Source organism: Petaurus breviceps, unplaced genomic scaffold (genome assembly GCF_028583685.1).
Source record: "Petaurus breviceps papuanus isolate PSGF00001 unplaced genomic scaffold, PetGlider_PUasm1.0 91133, whole genome shotgun sequence".
NCBI classification, from domain to species: Eukaryota; Metazoa; Chordata; class Mammalia; order Diprotodontia; family Petauridae; genus Petaurus; species Petaurus breviceps.
The window spans coordinates 84940108-84957840 of NW_027187419.1; the positions used below are offsets into that span (position 1 = coordinate 84940108).

Here is a 17733-nt window from a genome sequence, read left to right on the forward strand (position 1 = left end):
AGCGAGTAAGAGCACTGGCTCCAGTGTTGGGATGACCTGGATTGAATCCTGGGCTCAGATATTCAGCACCACACTCAGAGATAACTGGCCGTGTAACCTTGAGCAAGTTACTTAACCCCGATTGCTTAAAAAAAAAAAAATTGGAGACAAAGGCCATCAATTCATAACCCTGGAATCCATAGTCAGAGTTCCCAACCTCCATGTCAGTAGTTCAAGGGATCTAAGAGAATAACAGCTTCACCACATGGCATTTCTCAGCAGTACAGAAAAGCTGAGTGTCAAGAAGTGAGACAAGTTTAGTTCCCACCTTTAGAATATGAAGTATACAGCTTACTTCTGCTATATTGAGGAAAAGGGCAAAAAGTTCTAAAAACTTCTAGGGGTTATGAAGAACTACCCAAAGAAACATGTATTTGTGCTTGACACTGGTTATCAGATTCCATAGACTACCAAAACTCTTCTAATCCTCTCATACTTTTAACAATTGTAAAATAAAAGACCTAGAGACCTTGAAGGAACCACAGAGGTCTAATGGTCCGATACTTTCATTTCAGAAAGGAGAAAACTGAGGCAAAGGGAGGTTGCTCAATTTCCCCAAAGTAACAGAAAATAAGCAACAGAGGAGGGATTTGAACCCAGGTCCTCTAATACAAGAACTAATGATTTTCCTATTGTACCAGGCTGAAGCAAATTAAATCAGTAAAAATTAATCATGCGCTTTAAGTGCAAGGAATTATACAGCTAAAAAGGAATGTCACCATTAACATTTAAAAGTGATTTAAAAATCATCTTCTCTTTGCTTCATCTACCATGTACTTTTTTTTCATAAACAGGATAACAATCTGTTGAATTTAGAGGGAGGTGAGACTGTTCAAAAACATGAAGGGTATGAACATGATCACTGGCTCTTTATGTCTTTAAGTGTCAACAATTAGAAATGTATTGATGGGTCTGAATATTGTGGGTATATTGGCTATGATTTAATTGGATCAGGATATTGTGAGTCACAGTTAGTAGTATACTAAGAGACAGCTCAAACTGGCTTGTGAAAGTAAACTGTCAAATTCTCAGTATGAGCATTTACACCTCAGAAATCATGAAATGTTACAAATTAAGGATTGATTTATTATTTTGTTGATTGTCTAGAATGAAGAAAGTCATAGAAAAATGTTATACTTAAAAGTGTGTCATGTGTACAGGGTTTTTTTTGAGAGCCATCTGTTAAATATTCACCAGGACACCCCTGGTCACAGCTATCCTTTGATGCCAGATCTAAAAAAAGGGGACAAATTCTACGATTGTCTCCCCATCACCATCAACACAGAAGATCCTGAAAGAATTAGCCACAGACCAGAAGGCAACAGAGCTGCATCAGTCTTGGGAGAAGGCTATTTGTTCCAACTCACTCCCAGGATCCATAAATGGCAGTGAGAAGCAGCATCAGAAGCTCTCTCAATCACCTTGTCATGGAGCCACATGGCCAACCTCCTGGAGGGAGGGACATGTAATCCTGAATACAGCTTCAGGAGTTCCAGAATGTGTATATACTGGGAAGAAACCCAAGGGCCTGGAGATGGAGAAACACTAGCTGTGACTTTACCTCTCCTACTACTGTGACTTATTCAAATGGGATAGATAGGTCTGATGGGAAGAAAGTTGTACTCCTTTCTAAAATCAAATTGAGGTTAGTTGACATTGAGGAGAGAAAATGATTGCTTTATGTTAAGGCAGTAATCGTCATTGGATGATACTGAAGAGATGGTAACTGGTCAGTTACTATTAGGGCAATAGTCACTGGTTAGATGATATAGAGAGAATACACAGGATTGGGATGTGAGATGAACAGCACAGAGAAGACACTTCTACCACCTGTTGCTCACAGAATCCTGATCAGGAGACCTGAATTATTAGAGTCTGAGTTGGGAGAGCAAGCCCAGAAGCCACATGGGATATAATGGGAAGACTTTTTAAAAAAAAGTATCCAATAGCATACATACAAAGCACGATGATCATTACTATTACAATTCCAAATAAATGCTATAAGAATTTTTAACCTGCCTACTATTTGCTATTTTTAAAATATTCTCATATTTTTGTACTTCCCCTTAAATACTCTCCCTTTAATTAAATAACAGTATGAGTTATTTGTCTCCATATTAATAAAAATACATAGAATTTGAAGAAAAAGTTTTTTAATTTCTTGCCTGATTTCCTGCATCTTAAGGAATAACCAAGAGAACTAATACATGATACACTTGCAGTTTTTAAATTAAAAGTGATGAACCATTCGTTTAGGTTACTTTTCTTCCCCTGGTGGAATTAGTGAAGGTTTATCTAAGGGAGAAGAGTAGCTTGCCCTTACACAAAGGTGACCTAATTCAATATGTGAGGTTTTTTTTTTAATTATTCCATTCAGCACCAGGGTTTAGTCTCATAAAGTGGGCATATAAGATAGGTAAGGTAATTACAATCATTCCATGAATGCTATAAAATGCTACTCTGTGTGCTGGAAAATTCATTAAGAAGGTCCTCCTGCAGATTGTCTTAGATCTGTACAACAGATAGCACTATTTAGGACTAGATAACAGATTCTGAATACAAATCAAGTTTGGGGGGAAAATAACCCCATTGATAAAAATCTAGAAACACTTTTTTCCCCAAGTGTTCATATACAGCATGATTAAAATATAATATTGCTAAAAAGAAAAATGGAAGAAATGAATCATTAAAAATGAATATGTCAGAATGAGAATTTATCTAGTCAAGATATATACCAGGGATGAAAGACATCTTTTTATGAGGTTTGTTTTAAAACTAAAAAGCACAAACCTAGTATCCAGCAGCTACTACACTAGCAACAGCTGAACACTCATTTTATTTTTAGCTTGAAGAACTATTATGAAGTTTATTGCTACATCTCCTAGAAATATACACGCATATGTGTAGAATTATATTTACTTTTCTTACTCTATATTCCATAGTGAAGTTGCACCCAAGTATTAGATCAAACTCAATAAACACTAAAACCAAAACACAATGGGTCAAAGATTTCTATCAATTGGACAATATAATTATGTCTTTAGGAGGACAAGAAATACTCCCTAGATCAAATGTCAGATTTATTATCTTTTAAATTCAATTCACAAGCATGCTAGTTCCCCAAATATAATTTTTACTTATAACAGTGCAAAAGTATATTTAGCTCATTTCTTCTTTAAGCCAGGATCACACTCAAATGAAAGAAAAATTACTTTTTCAACAATGATTTTATCAGAGATCTGTGACATTTTTACTTATTAGAAATTCAAGAAGGGATAGAAGGACTACTTAAATTCATTTATGCTTCTGTCACTTGAGTTTTTGATGCAGTAGTAACAATAAAGGAAAAAATCTTCTGGCTTTAGTAAGAAAATTGTTGAATCATGTTGGAATCAAAGGTTATCTTATTTTCAAATTTTTAAAACACTTCTATTTTGTAAAGAAAAGTATTTACACATACTCCTTTCCATTTAGCAACTATTTTCAAATCTACAAAAGATGGTCTAAATGCTAGCCAACCGTGTAAGCTGCAAGAGATACAAAGACAAAAATAAAAATCTCTGCCACTGAGGAGCTTATATTCTACCAGGTAATTACATATTAAGTAAATCCAAAGCAATGTGGAGAGACAGAGAGTACATTAACAACGAGGTGACTGGGGCAAGTTACAATAGGAGGTGAGACTTTAGTTGATTCTGTGAGGTGGAAATGCATTCCAGGCATTTATTATATTTGGAGGTAAGAGATGAATTTTGCAAGATCATTGGGACATAGATTGAGATGTGAAAGCAAGCTCAGATGCTAGCCAATTCAATACCCTCATTTTTCAGATGAGTAACCTGATGCCTGGAGAGGTTAAATGACTAGTTCATTGTCCCACAGGACTCTAAGGAATAGATGTAAGATTTGAAGCCAGGTCTTCTGGTGCCAAATCCAGTGTTCTTTCCCTGTGTAATGATGCCTCTAGGAATAAACTAGCATTCCAGTTTGGCCAGAATGTAGAACACATGAGAGAGAACAAAGTGAAATAAAAGTTGAGTGCCAGATTGTGGAGAACCTTCAAAGCCCCCTAAGGAGCAGATAGCTGGCTGTAATGGAAATGTAAATTTTAAAGATCTTCCCTGCCCCTAGGCTAATGTGCACCTGAAGCCTGGGGTGGGAGGCTTGTTTTTCAGTAGATACTTCTTGATTGGCCAGTGAGTCAATAAGGTTGTTACATTCTCTGAGCCAGGAGAAGGCTATATAAGCCCTGATGTGTAGCTTTGTTTTTGGGACTCACTTTGAGAAGTATTCTGTGATTTGATCTGAATTCTGGGAAGCCGTTGTTGAGAGTCCCCCGGCTTTGAAAAACCCAGAATGTGGAAACCCAGATGTTGACTGGGTATGGATGTAATGGTTGGACAGTTTGGAAATCTGTCTACTTGATGTTTCTGTCTTGATAATTATGCCTGTATACTTTGAGATTCAGGGTGCTGACCTTTTCTCCTGAACAAGGTAAACGATATATGTCTGACTGATTAAAGTAAGCTTGTTAACCCATTTTGAGTTGCTTTCCTTTAACAAAGCAGATCCAAGAACCTGTGGTAGCTGCAAACCCTGAGGACGCTTGGGGTGCTTGCTGCTACCAACAGGATAGCCAACCAATCAACCATTTACCAAGCACCTCAACTATGTTCCAGGCACTGTGCTAGGTACTAGGGATACAAAAAGAGGCAAGAGATAGCCTCTGACTTCAAGGAGTTCACAATTTGATGGGGGAAACAACATGCTAACAATTGTATACAAAGCAATATACAGGATAAACAGGAAATAACCAGCAGAGGGAAGGCACTAGATAGGGCAGTGGACTTGTGGTCAGGAAGGACTGTGTTCAAGCCTCACATACTTATTACAGGCTGACCCTGGATAAATCATTAACCTCTATCTCCTTCAGTTTCCCTATATGTTAAAAAAGGGGGGGAATTATAGTACTTATCTCACAGGGTTATTGTGACCCCTCAAATGAGATATTTAGAAAGCATTTTGCAAACCTTACAGTGCTGCACAAGTTGTTGCTATTTACTATCTAGTTAGTTAGCTAGCTTTTGTGTTCTTGTTGGTGTTCTTATTTCCTGAGGAGTTTGTAATATATTCTAGAGCCAACAGGAAGATAATAAAGGGAATGCCATTATCAGACTTAATCACTAGGAAGATTATTTTGGTTGTTGTAAAGATGATCATTTGGAGAACAACATTACCAGAAGAAGACCGATAGTAAGGCTATTAAAATAATCCAGGCGAACGATAATGAGGTCCTGAACTTGGGTGGGGATTGTGAGTGCAGAAAAGGGAATGAATATGTAAGGAACACTGTGGTGGCAGAACGGGAAAAAAAACAACTTGGCAATTGTTTGGATATGAGAGGGGTAAGAAAGAGGGACTAATTAAGAATAGCTCTGACGTTATAATCTGGGTAACTGAGTAAATAGTGGGACCCCTGATAGGAAAAGAGACCAATCTAAGTGGTAAGTTTAATTTGGTCTCGGGCATTTTTGAGTCTGATATGGAGATGGATACTATCCAGGTAGAGATGGACAGCAGACAGCTGACAATACAAGACAGATGAATTCAACAAAGACAGCAGAGAGGGGAGAGAGGAGACAGGGGTGACAGATAGAGGGGAGATGGAAGAGGAGAAAAAGGGGAGAGGAGATGCAGGGGAGAAGGGAGAAGAGAGACAGAAGAGAGGGGAGAGGAGAAAGGGGAAACAGGGGAGAGGGGAGAGGAGAGACAGCAGAGAGGGGAGAGGAGAAAGGGGAGACAAGGGAGAGGGGAGGGGAGAGGAGAGAGAGAGTGGAAGGACAAAGTTAGATGGTACATTTGATATAGCAGGAGGCCTAGAGTCAGGAAGATCTCAGTTCAAATATGATCTCAGACACTTACTAGGTGTGTGACTCTGGGCAAGTTATTTGACCTCTGCATGCTTCAGTTTCCTCTATGAAAAGGGAATAATAAGAGTACTTACCTCCCAGGTTGTTGTGAGGACTACATGAGATAAGAATTGCAAAGTGCTTAGCACACTTAGCACACTCATGAGAACTGATGAGCCTACTGAGAGGTCCTGCAGAAAAAGAAAAAAGGGCTTTCCTCCCTCTTTCTACATAGGCTCATATGTTTTCAAAAACTGAAAATAATAAATGCTAGAGGAGATAACGGGAAAATAGGTGCATTAATGCACCTTTCAAAGGGCTGTGAATCAGTCCAGCTTTTCTGGAAAGCAAATTGGAACGACGCCCTAAAAGGCATTAAACAGTACATACCTTTTGACCCAGTGAAACCACTACTATGTTTATTACCCAAGGAAATCAAAAGAGGAAATGGACTCATATGTAAAAAATACTTATAGCAATTTTATGTGGTGGCAAAGAACTGGAAACTGAGGAAGTATCCATCAAATGGGGAATGGCTGAACAAGTTATGGCATCTGAATGTGATCAACTCCTACTGAAATGATGAAAGGAATGGCTTCAGAGAAACCTGGAAAGATATGTATGAAGTAATAAAGAAGGAAGTGAGAAGCTGGAAAACAATTTATACATAACAAATTGTAAAGACAATTTTTAAAAGACTTAAGAAAGGTGATCCAAGCAATGACCAATCACCATTATAAAAGTCTCACAATGAATATGCTACCTACCTACTAAGAGAGATGTGATGGACTCAGCTTACAGGTTATGAAATACACCTTTTTTTTTGCAGTGGGAATAACCAATCAAAGGGGAACAAAATTTAAATAGCATGGATTTGCATAGTGCTTCATGTTCCACAACCACTCAGGATAGGCAGGGAAGATATTTTCATCGCCATACTGCAGACAGAGAAACAGTTTGGGAGACTATATGAGTTAGCCAACCTCATACATCTAGTAAATGGTTGGTTGTTGTCCTTCTTTCTCAAAGAGCACCAAAACGACATCACTATGCTAGTGTCAAGTTTCAGTGTGTCTGACACCGTCTGATCAGACCAATACAAGCTCAGAATGCTCTGCCACAGCTTGAGCACAAATAGTCCATGTGAACATTTGGGGTGGATTCTCTAAATGTGCACATCTGGCATTTCTTTTGGAACCCAGTTCTTCTAACTCCAATTCCAAAGTTCTAGATGTTACTCAATTTTTGAGTAGCATATGATACATTTTTACTTTTATTTGGTCATCAGTAAGTAGCTTTCCAAAAGTGAACAATATATTGCTCAGTGGAAGCTATAAGTAAATTGCTTTAGAATTGGTTGTATCCTTCTGATAAACATAAGGTCAAACTCTGAAATTATGTCCAGCAAAGTTTTTTCAAATGTTGATTTATTCATATATTCTGAACAGAGCTAAAAAAAAAATCTGTGGGACAGCAATTTATTTAGTAGCTTATCATGTTTAAAATATCTTAAATTGCATTGCAATCTCATCAATCAGAGTTGGTCCAATAACAGATCTCTTAGTTAACTGTTATTTGCATAGTCAGCAGAAGTTATTCAAGACTTTCTACTTGTTTCATTTCTGCTTCCAATGTAAATGTATTTTAAAAGCTAAAATAGGCAGGTGTCTTGCTCCGTTATAGATAATTCAATACCTCATTTTTTTTCTGCTGAAAATTTAACAGCAATTCATTAGATTTACTAAAAATCTTTTGAGTCTGGATAATTTCAAGAAGTCAGCATGGCATAGCGAAAAGAATATTGGATATGAGGTCAAAAGACCTAGGTTAGAATCCTATCACTTTCTACATGACCAGTGGCAAATCACTTAACTTCTTTGCCTTCCACTTCCTCATTTATAGAATAAGGGGGTTGGACTATATGCCTTCTGAAGTCCCCTTGGGCTCTGAATGTGCAGTTCTGAGAGACCAAGGCTGTAGTGTTTGTATGAGGAGGCCAATTTGTTTTTATTTTAAAACAACAACAGTAACAACTTGATTTCATGATCAGAGCCTATATCCTTAACTTTGGCCAACTAACTCACTTAAAAATCCATTCTACTATCTAGAAGAAGATCTGCATTACATAGTAATTGCTCAAGAAAAGTCCTGGTCCTAAACAAAGACAGAAAGTACCTGCTCTGGATGTAAAACAGTTGCATCGTTCTGATACATGAAAAGAAAATACTCTGTAACAACCTCTCATCAAAAATATACTATCATTAATTTAGATGAATGTCTACAAATCAAAATTATATAGATTTAACTAAGGACACAACATAAAAAGGCTTGTGAGGGTAGCAGGATTTTCATTAAATGCTGAATTAACCTGACTTTAAATTATTCCAAAGCCCAAATTCTCCTTTTTTTTTAATGGCTGAAATAAATTTAGGTTTAAACTTTCCACTAATTGTTAAAAAAGGAAAAAAACTAGCAATATGACAACAAACCTCTACATAAATCAAAAATATTTTGGAAAAACAGTATTTCCTTTTCAACAGATATTAACATCCAAATACAGTTCAACTACTATTAACAAAATGCGTTTGTTTTAGTTTTCAATTCTATTTAAATTTAGCATACTGAGTTTGTGCATTTTACATAATGAAAAATAACATAAAACTTCACTATCTAGGACTCTAGAATTAAAATATAAAAAGGTTGAATATTTTTGAGCAAAGCTTTTTAAATTCAACTAGCCAATACATAGATAAATGATTGAAAGCATTACCCAAAAGGCCAGCATCCGTTTCTATAGTACTGGTGTCTTAGTAACAAGAAAGGATAACTGCAAATGCCTTTATTAATATTAATGAACTTCATGCTGCAATATAATAAGGCTTTTCACAAGAACTAAAAAGGATAAATACTCAGCTAATGTCTTAAATATAAAGCATTAATTAACAAAGTCCTTTATCAATCAGGAAAAGTCCAAAATAGCCAAAAAGTCGTTTCCCAGAACATACAAGTATGTAAGTGCCAGTAATGCCTAAAAAATAAGGAAATCTAAGAGACTGCTTATGGTGACAGAAATTCATGTATGTTGCTTTTCCTCCTATAGTGAATTTTAAAAAATCTTTGCAACTCTACATAAGCTTGTTGCAACATGTCTTCAAACATTAATCCCAAGTACTTTCAAACTGTATGAATAATAATTTCATAACACTGTGAAATTTACTTGCAGTATTTAGCTAGCTGAAAAGTGTGGGAAATCATCAGAATGGTAATATTTCCAAATAAAGGTCATAGGAATAATTTAATTAATATTTGTTATTTATTAAGTATAATAACCAAAGGGAACAATACAATGGTTGTAAATTAAAGTGATGTTTAAAATATTGAAGTATTAAAATTTTAACATTTATTATTAACTTATTTAAGAAATACAGTGGATACACTGTAACCCAGTGACAGCCTCCTTGGCTATTCTTTACACAAAGCAGTCCATCTCCAACCTAGAGGCATTGTCACTGGCTGTCCTCCATGCCTAGAACTTTCTCCCTCCTCATTTTAGTTCCCTGATTTCTCTGGCTTCCTTTCAAGAACCTGCTAAAATCCCAAGGTCAACAGGAACACTAGTGCCTTCCCTCTATTGATTTTATACAATTTATCTTGTATATACCTTGCTTGTACACAGTTGTTTTGCATGTTGTCTCCCCATTAAACTGAACTCCTTGAATCAGGGACTACCATTTGCTTTTTTATGCCCAGTTTCTAGCACAGGGCCTGGCACACAGCAGGCACTACCTAAAATGCTAATTGATTGACTGATTTTCTAGAGAATGAAGGAGTAGTAAAAGCCCCCAGTCAAAAGTATCAAAACCATTTCTTCCTAATTACATCTTTATATCCAAGAAGTTTTAATATTAGAGTAATTTTTTGAGCTTTACATTTTATAAAACTTCAAATAAAGCATATTCTAAAAACCTAAATAAATCAGAAACACAATGTTTTTTTAGAGGAGGAAGAATCAGGTAAAGCATATACGTTTTATATTGCTTGCTAGCCTCTATTTTTTTTCCATATTTAGGAATGTGTAACATGTTAGGTCCTGCACTGAATATGGTCTATTTATTCCTGAAGGAATGTCAAAGAGCTAAGTTCCAACCGTTAAGCCTCAGCTCCCTAAATTGTAAAATGGGGATAAATAATTGGTAAACTACTATTACAAAGAATTGTAGAGAAAAGTGCTTCACAAAACTTAAAGTACTCAATAAGTGAAAGTTATGTTTCTATTATAATATTATAATAATTATTAGTGAAACCTTACAACTAAGGCACTTAGGGCTAGCAGTACATGCCATAGGTGTTTTGCTTTGTTTTTTAACTTTAGGGCAGTTTACATGGTCTATTAATGGCAATGTAAATGGTACACATAGAGAGGAAGCATCCCTTGATTATACTGATCTTAGTACTAAGATTAGTAAAAGTTACTAATTATTAGTAAAATCATTATTAGTAATTATTAGTTCCATTAGTGAATGTTGGAATTCTTAAATGGAAATACTCATAAGAAAAACAGTTCAGCAAAAGTTTATTCAAATGTAACTGCTTTTGCTTTAATATCATGTTGTGTTTTTCCATAGGTCTCTTACTGGTCATTCATTTTCAATGAGGAAGGCTCAATTCCACTTTAATATTCCAAATTAACAAACTCCATAAACATTATGAAAGTAAGGTTTTAGAAAAAGCATTGTAGATAGATCATCTGACTAAAAAAACAAAAAGCACTTTCCTATTTAAGGGATTTACTTATATTACCTCATAAGGAATGTTTATGTTTAATTATGTTTTTGTCATTAAGCACTAAGAATGTTTCAAAAATGAACTTTGACAGGATTTCAGTCAAGAAACTCACAGAGATGGCTAATTCACAAACAAAAATCCTTCTTTATTTGAATTTCCCAATACTATGAACTCAACGATTAAAGTATTGTCTTATCTCTGGTTCTGCTAAAAGCAGGAATGAATATACATTGTATGAAGTATCAACATAGTATACCTTCTCTGATCATAGATTTAGAACTAAAAGGGACCTCAGATGGATCTAGTCTATCTTCCTCTTATTTTTCAGATGAGAAAAATGAGATTCAGAGAAACAAAGTGAATTTCTCAAGGTCACACAGTGCCAGAGCTATACATTAACTTCATTCAATTTAAAAAACCTGACAATTTTGAATTGTTTAGTATATGTAAGGCATTGTAAAAGCTATAAAAGACCTTCCCCTTCCAGAACTTAAGAGACTGATGTAAACAAATAACCACAGGAACTTGAAGAGCTACATAAGGCAGAATGTGATTAGTGTTATCAGAAGTAAAATGTGCTGAGGAACTGAAGAGGAAAGCCAGAAATGAGGAAACACCAAGCTTCCCAGTCCCCTCCCTAGGAAATCCAAGCACTGTGACCAGATCAGGATAGAGCTCCTTCTGGAGTTCACATGTGAAAACAAGGGACAAAAATCCCCAAAACTCTTAGGCCAGATTGGATCAGACTGGGAGGAGAGCGAATTGGCAGTACCTCTGTTCTCTTTGCTAGACAAGGACCCAGATGCAGGCACCCCTTTTACAGAATCTAAAACCTTTAAGACAAGCCTATATCCAGATTTTTCCAACCTTCAAAGACACAACTTAAGGTTGGGGTGGAATCATTTACTGCTTGGAAGCTATGACAAATTTGGGCAATGGTCTAAAAAAGTAGAGTCATCTTGTCAGCAAAGGTCAATATAGTCAAAACTATGGTTTTGGAATCCAGTAGCAACATATTGCTGTGAGACTTAGACTATAAGAAAAGCTAAGCATGGGGGCGGCTAGGTGGCGCAGTGAATAGAGCACTGGCCCTGGAGGCAGGAAGACCTGAGTTCAAATCCGGCCTCAGACACTTAACACAAAAACTAGCCATGTGACTTTGGGCAGTCACTTAACCCTAATTGCCCTCCCAATAAAAAGGCAAAAACGAAGAAGAAAAGCTAAGCACTACAGAATTGATGCTTTCAGACTGTGGTGCTGGAGAAGACTTTTGAGAGTCCCTAGGACAGCAAGGAGATCAAATCAATAAATACTTAAAAGAAATTCATTCAGGCTGTTCACTAGAAGGTCAAATACTGAAAATGAAGCTTAAATACTTTGCCCATATAATGAGAAGATAGGATTTATTAGAAAAAATCCTGATGTAGGGAAAGACTGAAGGTGGAGGATGAGATGGATATATGATATCATGGAGACAATGAACCTAAATTTGGACGGACTTGAGAGGGAGTAGAGGACAGAAGGGCCTGGCATATTATGCTCTATGGGGTCATGAAGAGTCAGACACACAAATGAATCATGGAACAACACCACCACTCTAGGATTCCTCTCCCTGGGGATCCTCCATAAAGCCCAGTTAAAGTAAAGTGGTCTGTAGGAGGGATTCTCTTTGAGACAGGATTGCTCAATACTCCCAAAGCATAGTTGTTTCCCAGGTTGGATGAACAGAGCTGGGCTCTGAGTCAGGAAGGACCTGAGTTCAAATTTGGCCTCATACATATACTTAGCTGTGTGACCCTGTAAAAGTCACTAAACCATTATTTGTCTCAGTTTCCTCAACTGAAAAATGGGGATAAAAACAGCACCTGTGAGGATCAAATGAGACAATATTTGTAAAGAACTTAGTATGTAATAGGTCGTTAATAAATGCTTGTTTCCTTCCTTCTTTTCCCTGCATGGGTTAGGAGGTAGACCATGTGTCTGAGGCATCTGAACTGTTTAAGTAGCCAGCCTCTTTAAGGGTCCTTTTGTCCACATCCTAGACAGTTGTCACTTCCCTTACTGATAAATGCATCACAGAGATTGGTTTACAATCACATTTCACCATGGCAACCTGTTGTCAGGAACGGCCTCACTCTTTCTCAGCTTTGAGATTATTGGCCATCAATGCAGTAACTAGGAAGACTATGGTTTCCCACCTATGCCCCAAACCCAATTCTCCAATGTGCTTGAATCATTTGAATCACACAGCACCAAATAATGGGTGGAGAAAGGATATCACTGCCTTAATAGAAGAATTAGAGTAGGAAAGAATTCCATAAACCACCATTTTCCACTATAACAGTCCTTAATTGACCAGTCAAGAAACCCCATGGCATCTAGCATTTGACTACTGACTACAGGAAACTAAATAAGGCCACAGTCTTGAGTTGCCCCTTCACCCCCAATGTAGTGACCAATAATGAAAGGATGGACACTAAACAAGGAGAGTGGTATAAAGTGATGGACTTAGCAAATGCATTTTTTCTTTTCTTTTTTTTTTAACTGCCACTCAGAGAGGAGAACCAGGAACAATTTGCTTTCACTTGGCAAAGAAGGTAGTGCAACTTCACTGCCCTACCCCAAAAGTACTTTAAAAGTTCTACAATGTCACCAATGGGTAACAGTAGTTTGGGCAAAGTCCAAGGTCCCCTTACACCCTGGGGTTACAACCCTAGGCTGCATATATAATGTACTAACCATACAAATGGAACAAGAGGTGTGGAAAGCAAAAACTGTATTCCTAAAAACTTTGGAAGGAAATGGCTAGGATACTATTTATGAAAAAATTCAGGAACCTGACAAGCAAGTTCCTGGGGTCCCAATGGGCTAGAGTTCAGTGGGATATATCTTGACCAGGAAAGCTAAGTATGATCTCCCCCAAAAGCCAAAAAGAGACCCAAGAAGTGATAAAAATGTAGCTGTGTGACCCTAGGGAAATCACTTAACCTCTCTATACCTCAGTTTCCTTATCTGTAAAGAGAGGATGATAATAATAACATCTACCTCCCAGAATTTTTGCAAGGATCAAATGATAAATTACATGAGAAGCACTTTGCAAACCTTAAAGGATCATATGAATGTTTGCTATCATTAAATGTTGAGTTTGAGATGTATATAGGACATCTAATTGTAAACATCCAGTGGATAGTCAGTAATGCAGGATTGGAGATTAGGAAAGACAACAGGACTAGGCATACAGTCTGGGGAGTCATCTCCATAATGCTGATAAATGAATCTATGACAGCTGATGAGATCAACAAAATTGAGGCAGTATACAGCAGGGGTTCTTGACATTTTTTGGTTTAATGGACCATCTGACAATCTGGTAAAGTCTGTGGATCCCTTCTTGGATTAATGTTTTGAAATGCACAAAATAAGGTACACATAATTACAAGGGAAACCAATCATATTAAAATAGGTTTCAATTCTTTTTTTAAAGTCTATAGAAACCAAATTAAAGACCCCTGATTTCTATAGAGAAGAGGACCCAGAACAAGACTTAGGGTATCAATCTACAATTATAAAGCAGGATATGGATGATGATCTAGCAAAGAAGGAGGGAGCAGGGGCAACCAGGTAGCACAGTGTGTAAGAGCACCGGCTCCAGTGTCAGGATGACCTGGGGATCAAATCCGGCCTCAGATACTTAGCACCACACCCAGAAATAACTGGCCGTGTAACCTTGAGCAAGTTACTTAACCCCGATTGCTTTAAAAAAAAAAAAAGTAGGGAGCATCTACACAGGAATGAGAAAAACAAAGAAGAAAAGTGGCACAAAAAGTCAGAGATAAGTTATCTTGGAGGAACTGTAAATAATTTCAAATGCTGCAAATAGGTCAAGAAGGACAAGGACTGAGAAAAGTCTATTAGAGTGGCCAATTGGATGATCAATAGGAACTTTGAAGAGAGCACTTTCCCTTCAGTGATAATGCCAGAAGCCAGAAGGCTAAAGGCTTGAGAAGTGTCAGTTAAAAATGCAGATTGCCTTAGCAAAGAGTTTGTCTATGAAAGGAGGGAGAGGTATAATGGACAATTAGTTCAAGGGTCAAGCAACAATATTTTTAAGGATAGGAGAGATCTTCACAGAGGGTCAGTTGATTCTTCCACAGAGGAATGGGAACACAGAAATGCCTTTCATGATCTTTGGCCCTATTAAACAAATCAAGAATGTCCAGTAACCAGGAGGGACCTAGCAACTAATTTTCAAGCCATGGTCTTTAAGATGCAGTCAGCTTTCAAACATTGGCAACATATCATCTTTCCAAATTTTTAAAACTATTACTCTTCTTAAATCAGCAACTTTGCTACTAAAATCAAAAGCTGGAAGTAAAACTCTCCAAATCTAAGCAAATATTTGCTTGTCTTGAGAAAAGATCTGAGCAGGTTTTAAAGACACATGTGAACTCTGATGAATATAAAGAAATATAATCTATTCCCTCAGAAGTATGGAGAAGGAAAGGAATTAATCAAAGAAACAGGATGAACAAGTTGGAAGAGCAGAAAATTAAAAGGATAATTTCACTATTTTCTTTGAAGTGTTGTGAATTCCAGGATGAAAAACACCTTTGTTTAATCTTAATTGCAGAAGTACTTTCCAAAGTCAAAAAAAAGTGATTTTTAAGTTATCTGTGCTATTGTTCCCTTCTAATAATCAAAGCACTCACTGACTCCATCAGTAATCTAAAAAACAGATCACCCTTGGTTATCAATAACACTGGCCATAGGAATGACAGAAGGTGAGAAGCAGCAAGATATTCCCAAGCATAGGGGTAACCATTTTTGACACCACATACAAAGATCTCTTCTTCGAAGTACTAAAAAGGAAAAAAATAGGTACTTAACTGCTGTAAGAACAAGTTCCTACAATATTACCTACAATATTCGGATATGGATTTATTAACATTATTTAATGTTAAATAAAAGTTTACAACTGTAAAAAATAACTGTCATTGAGGGTTTAGAACACAAGTATATAAGCTTCTGGATGTGCCAGAAAAAATTAAGGCTAGACTAGGTCTGTAATTTCTTCGGTAAGAGAATTCTTAGATAAAGTGAACTTCAGCAACTTCTCTGAGATTTATAGTTTTAGAGAGTTGTCTCTAGCACTGAGAAATAAAGTGATTTGTCCAGGATCACACAGCCATAATGTGTCAAAGGTATCACTTGAATTCAGGTTGTCTTCCTGTATCTGAGGCCAGATTTCTTTTTTTTTCTTTTCTTTTTCTGCTATTTGGAGGGGGAAAGGCAGGGCAATTGGGGTTAACTGACTTGCCCAAAGTTACACGACTTGAGGTCAGATGCCACACTGAATCTCAAAAAATATTGTGCTTTATTTTAAATAAACCTTATATGAATCTATAACGTGATATATATGTATATATAGTCATCCCAGAAATAGGCAATATCAGGATTACAGGCTATCACTACAAGATTTATACAGCAAATTTCGATAACTGTGATGGAACATTAGCACTAATCTGATGTCAGTCCACAAAGCTACTGCTATTGCCTAATATTGCTATCACTGGTCTCATACTTGGCACCTTATAAATATTTTAAACAACAGGGCAGGGTAAAAGCCTTTCTTGTATACAAATGCATAATGAACTGATAAGGTATGATGCTTTCTGGAGAATCAAAAGCTAATAGAAAGTGAACAATAGGTAGTAAATCTAAAATGGATTTCTCGAACTCCAGAGAAAATTATTTTTAGGTCATCCTATGAGAAAGGTACTATGAAAATCTCAAGCTACCTTTTAAAATTCAATGTCTATTGGGTTTATCATATAGATGAAGAGAGACTCCAAGGTATTGATTTTTTTTTAATGAGAGAAAAACATATACTTTTCAAACAATTTTGCTTACTTTTGTTTGCATAAAATGTCTGTAAGATATACTTTCACAGGCTCGGGCCAGACTCTAAATATACCCGAAAACTGAAAGTTTGGCTAATTTCTGACCCAATTTAGCTACTTTGCTAATTATTGCTCTCAAGTATCAAGTTCTATCAGTCAGACTATAGAGAAAGAACAATTACTGATCTGAAAATATCATCAAATTATACTGGATATAACATTAGATAAAATACTTTGCCAAGTTATTAATTGGCATGACAGTATGTAACATGAATAAAACTGGAAATGTTGATATGAAATGTATTATCCCTTCATTCAAGTTTTAAGGGTATACTAGATCTACATGCATTAGATACATGCACCACTTTCAGACATCTTTAAGCCATTCTCTGACTTGCCTCAAAACCTCCACTCAATCAACAATTCTGCCATTTTGGGCACTGGGCTTGTGAACAGTGAGCATGTACCATAACATGCCTCGTCCTGAGCTACACTACTAGTGCTATTTTCCAATTATGCCATGCTCCAGCTTCCACTTCAATCTGGCATTACGGAATTGGCTGCTTCTAATTGGTTAGTATTTAGCACAACGATCATAGCATAACGATCTGAATGGTCCCTGCTTACTGAGTAGATGCCCCTATTGAAGGCTCACAAGAGGACATGTACAAGACTCACATTGAATGAGAACTCATGAAGAAGCTGCCATCAGTACTATTAAGACAACATTTAGGCATTAACAAGATCACATATTTATTCAATCATTTAAGTAGTGCATCATCAGTTGTAAACAGATTCCAACAATCCTTTTCAGCATATATACATAATCATGAGAACAAAGAATGGAATTCAATTCAGCCTTTAATAAATGCTAATATAGCACTTGATCCGGAGTTCTAAATCTAGAATGCTATGTCATACAAGATAAACACTGTGTTCAGTGCTGATGGCACAAAAATGAAAAATAATTCAGTCCCTGCAAGGAGTTTGCAGACTAATAAGTTGAATAAGACCTTTATAAAAATTTAATTCAATTCAATAAATACTTATCAAGAGCCTACTAGTGGAAGGCATACAAGAGCAGTACAGTAGGGTAGTGGATA

General features: G+C 36.6%; 1 protein-coding gene across 28 annotated transcripts in view; it reads right to left on the reverse strand.

Moving 5' to 3' along the window:
• Window positions 1-17733, reverse strand: part of BAZ2B (bromodomain adjacent to zinc finger domain 2B) — a 376035-nt gene that overhangs the window by 148177 nt on the left and 210125 nt on the right. The window lies entirely within an intron of this gene.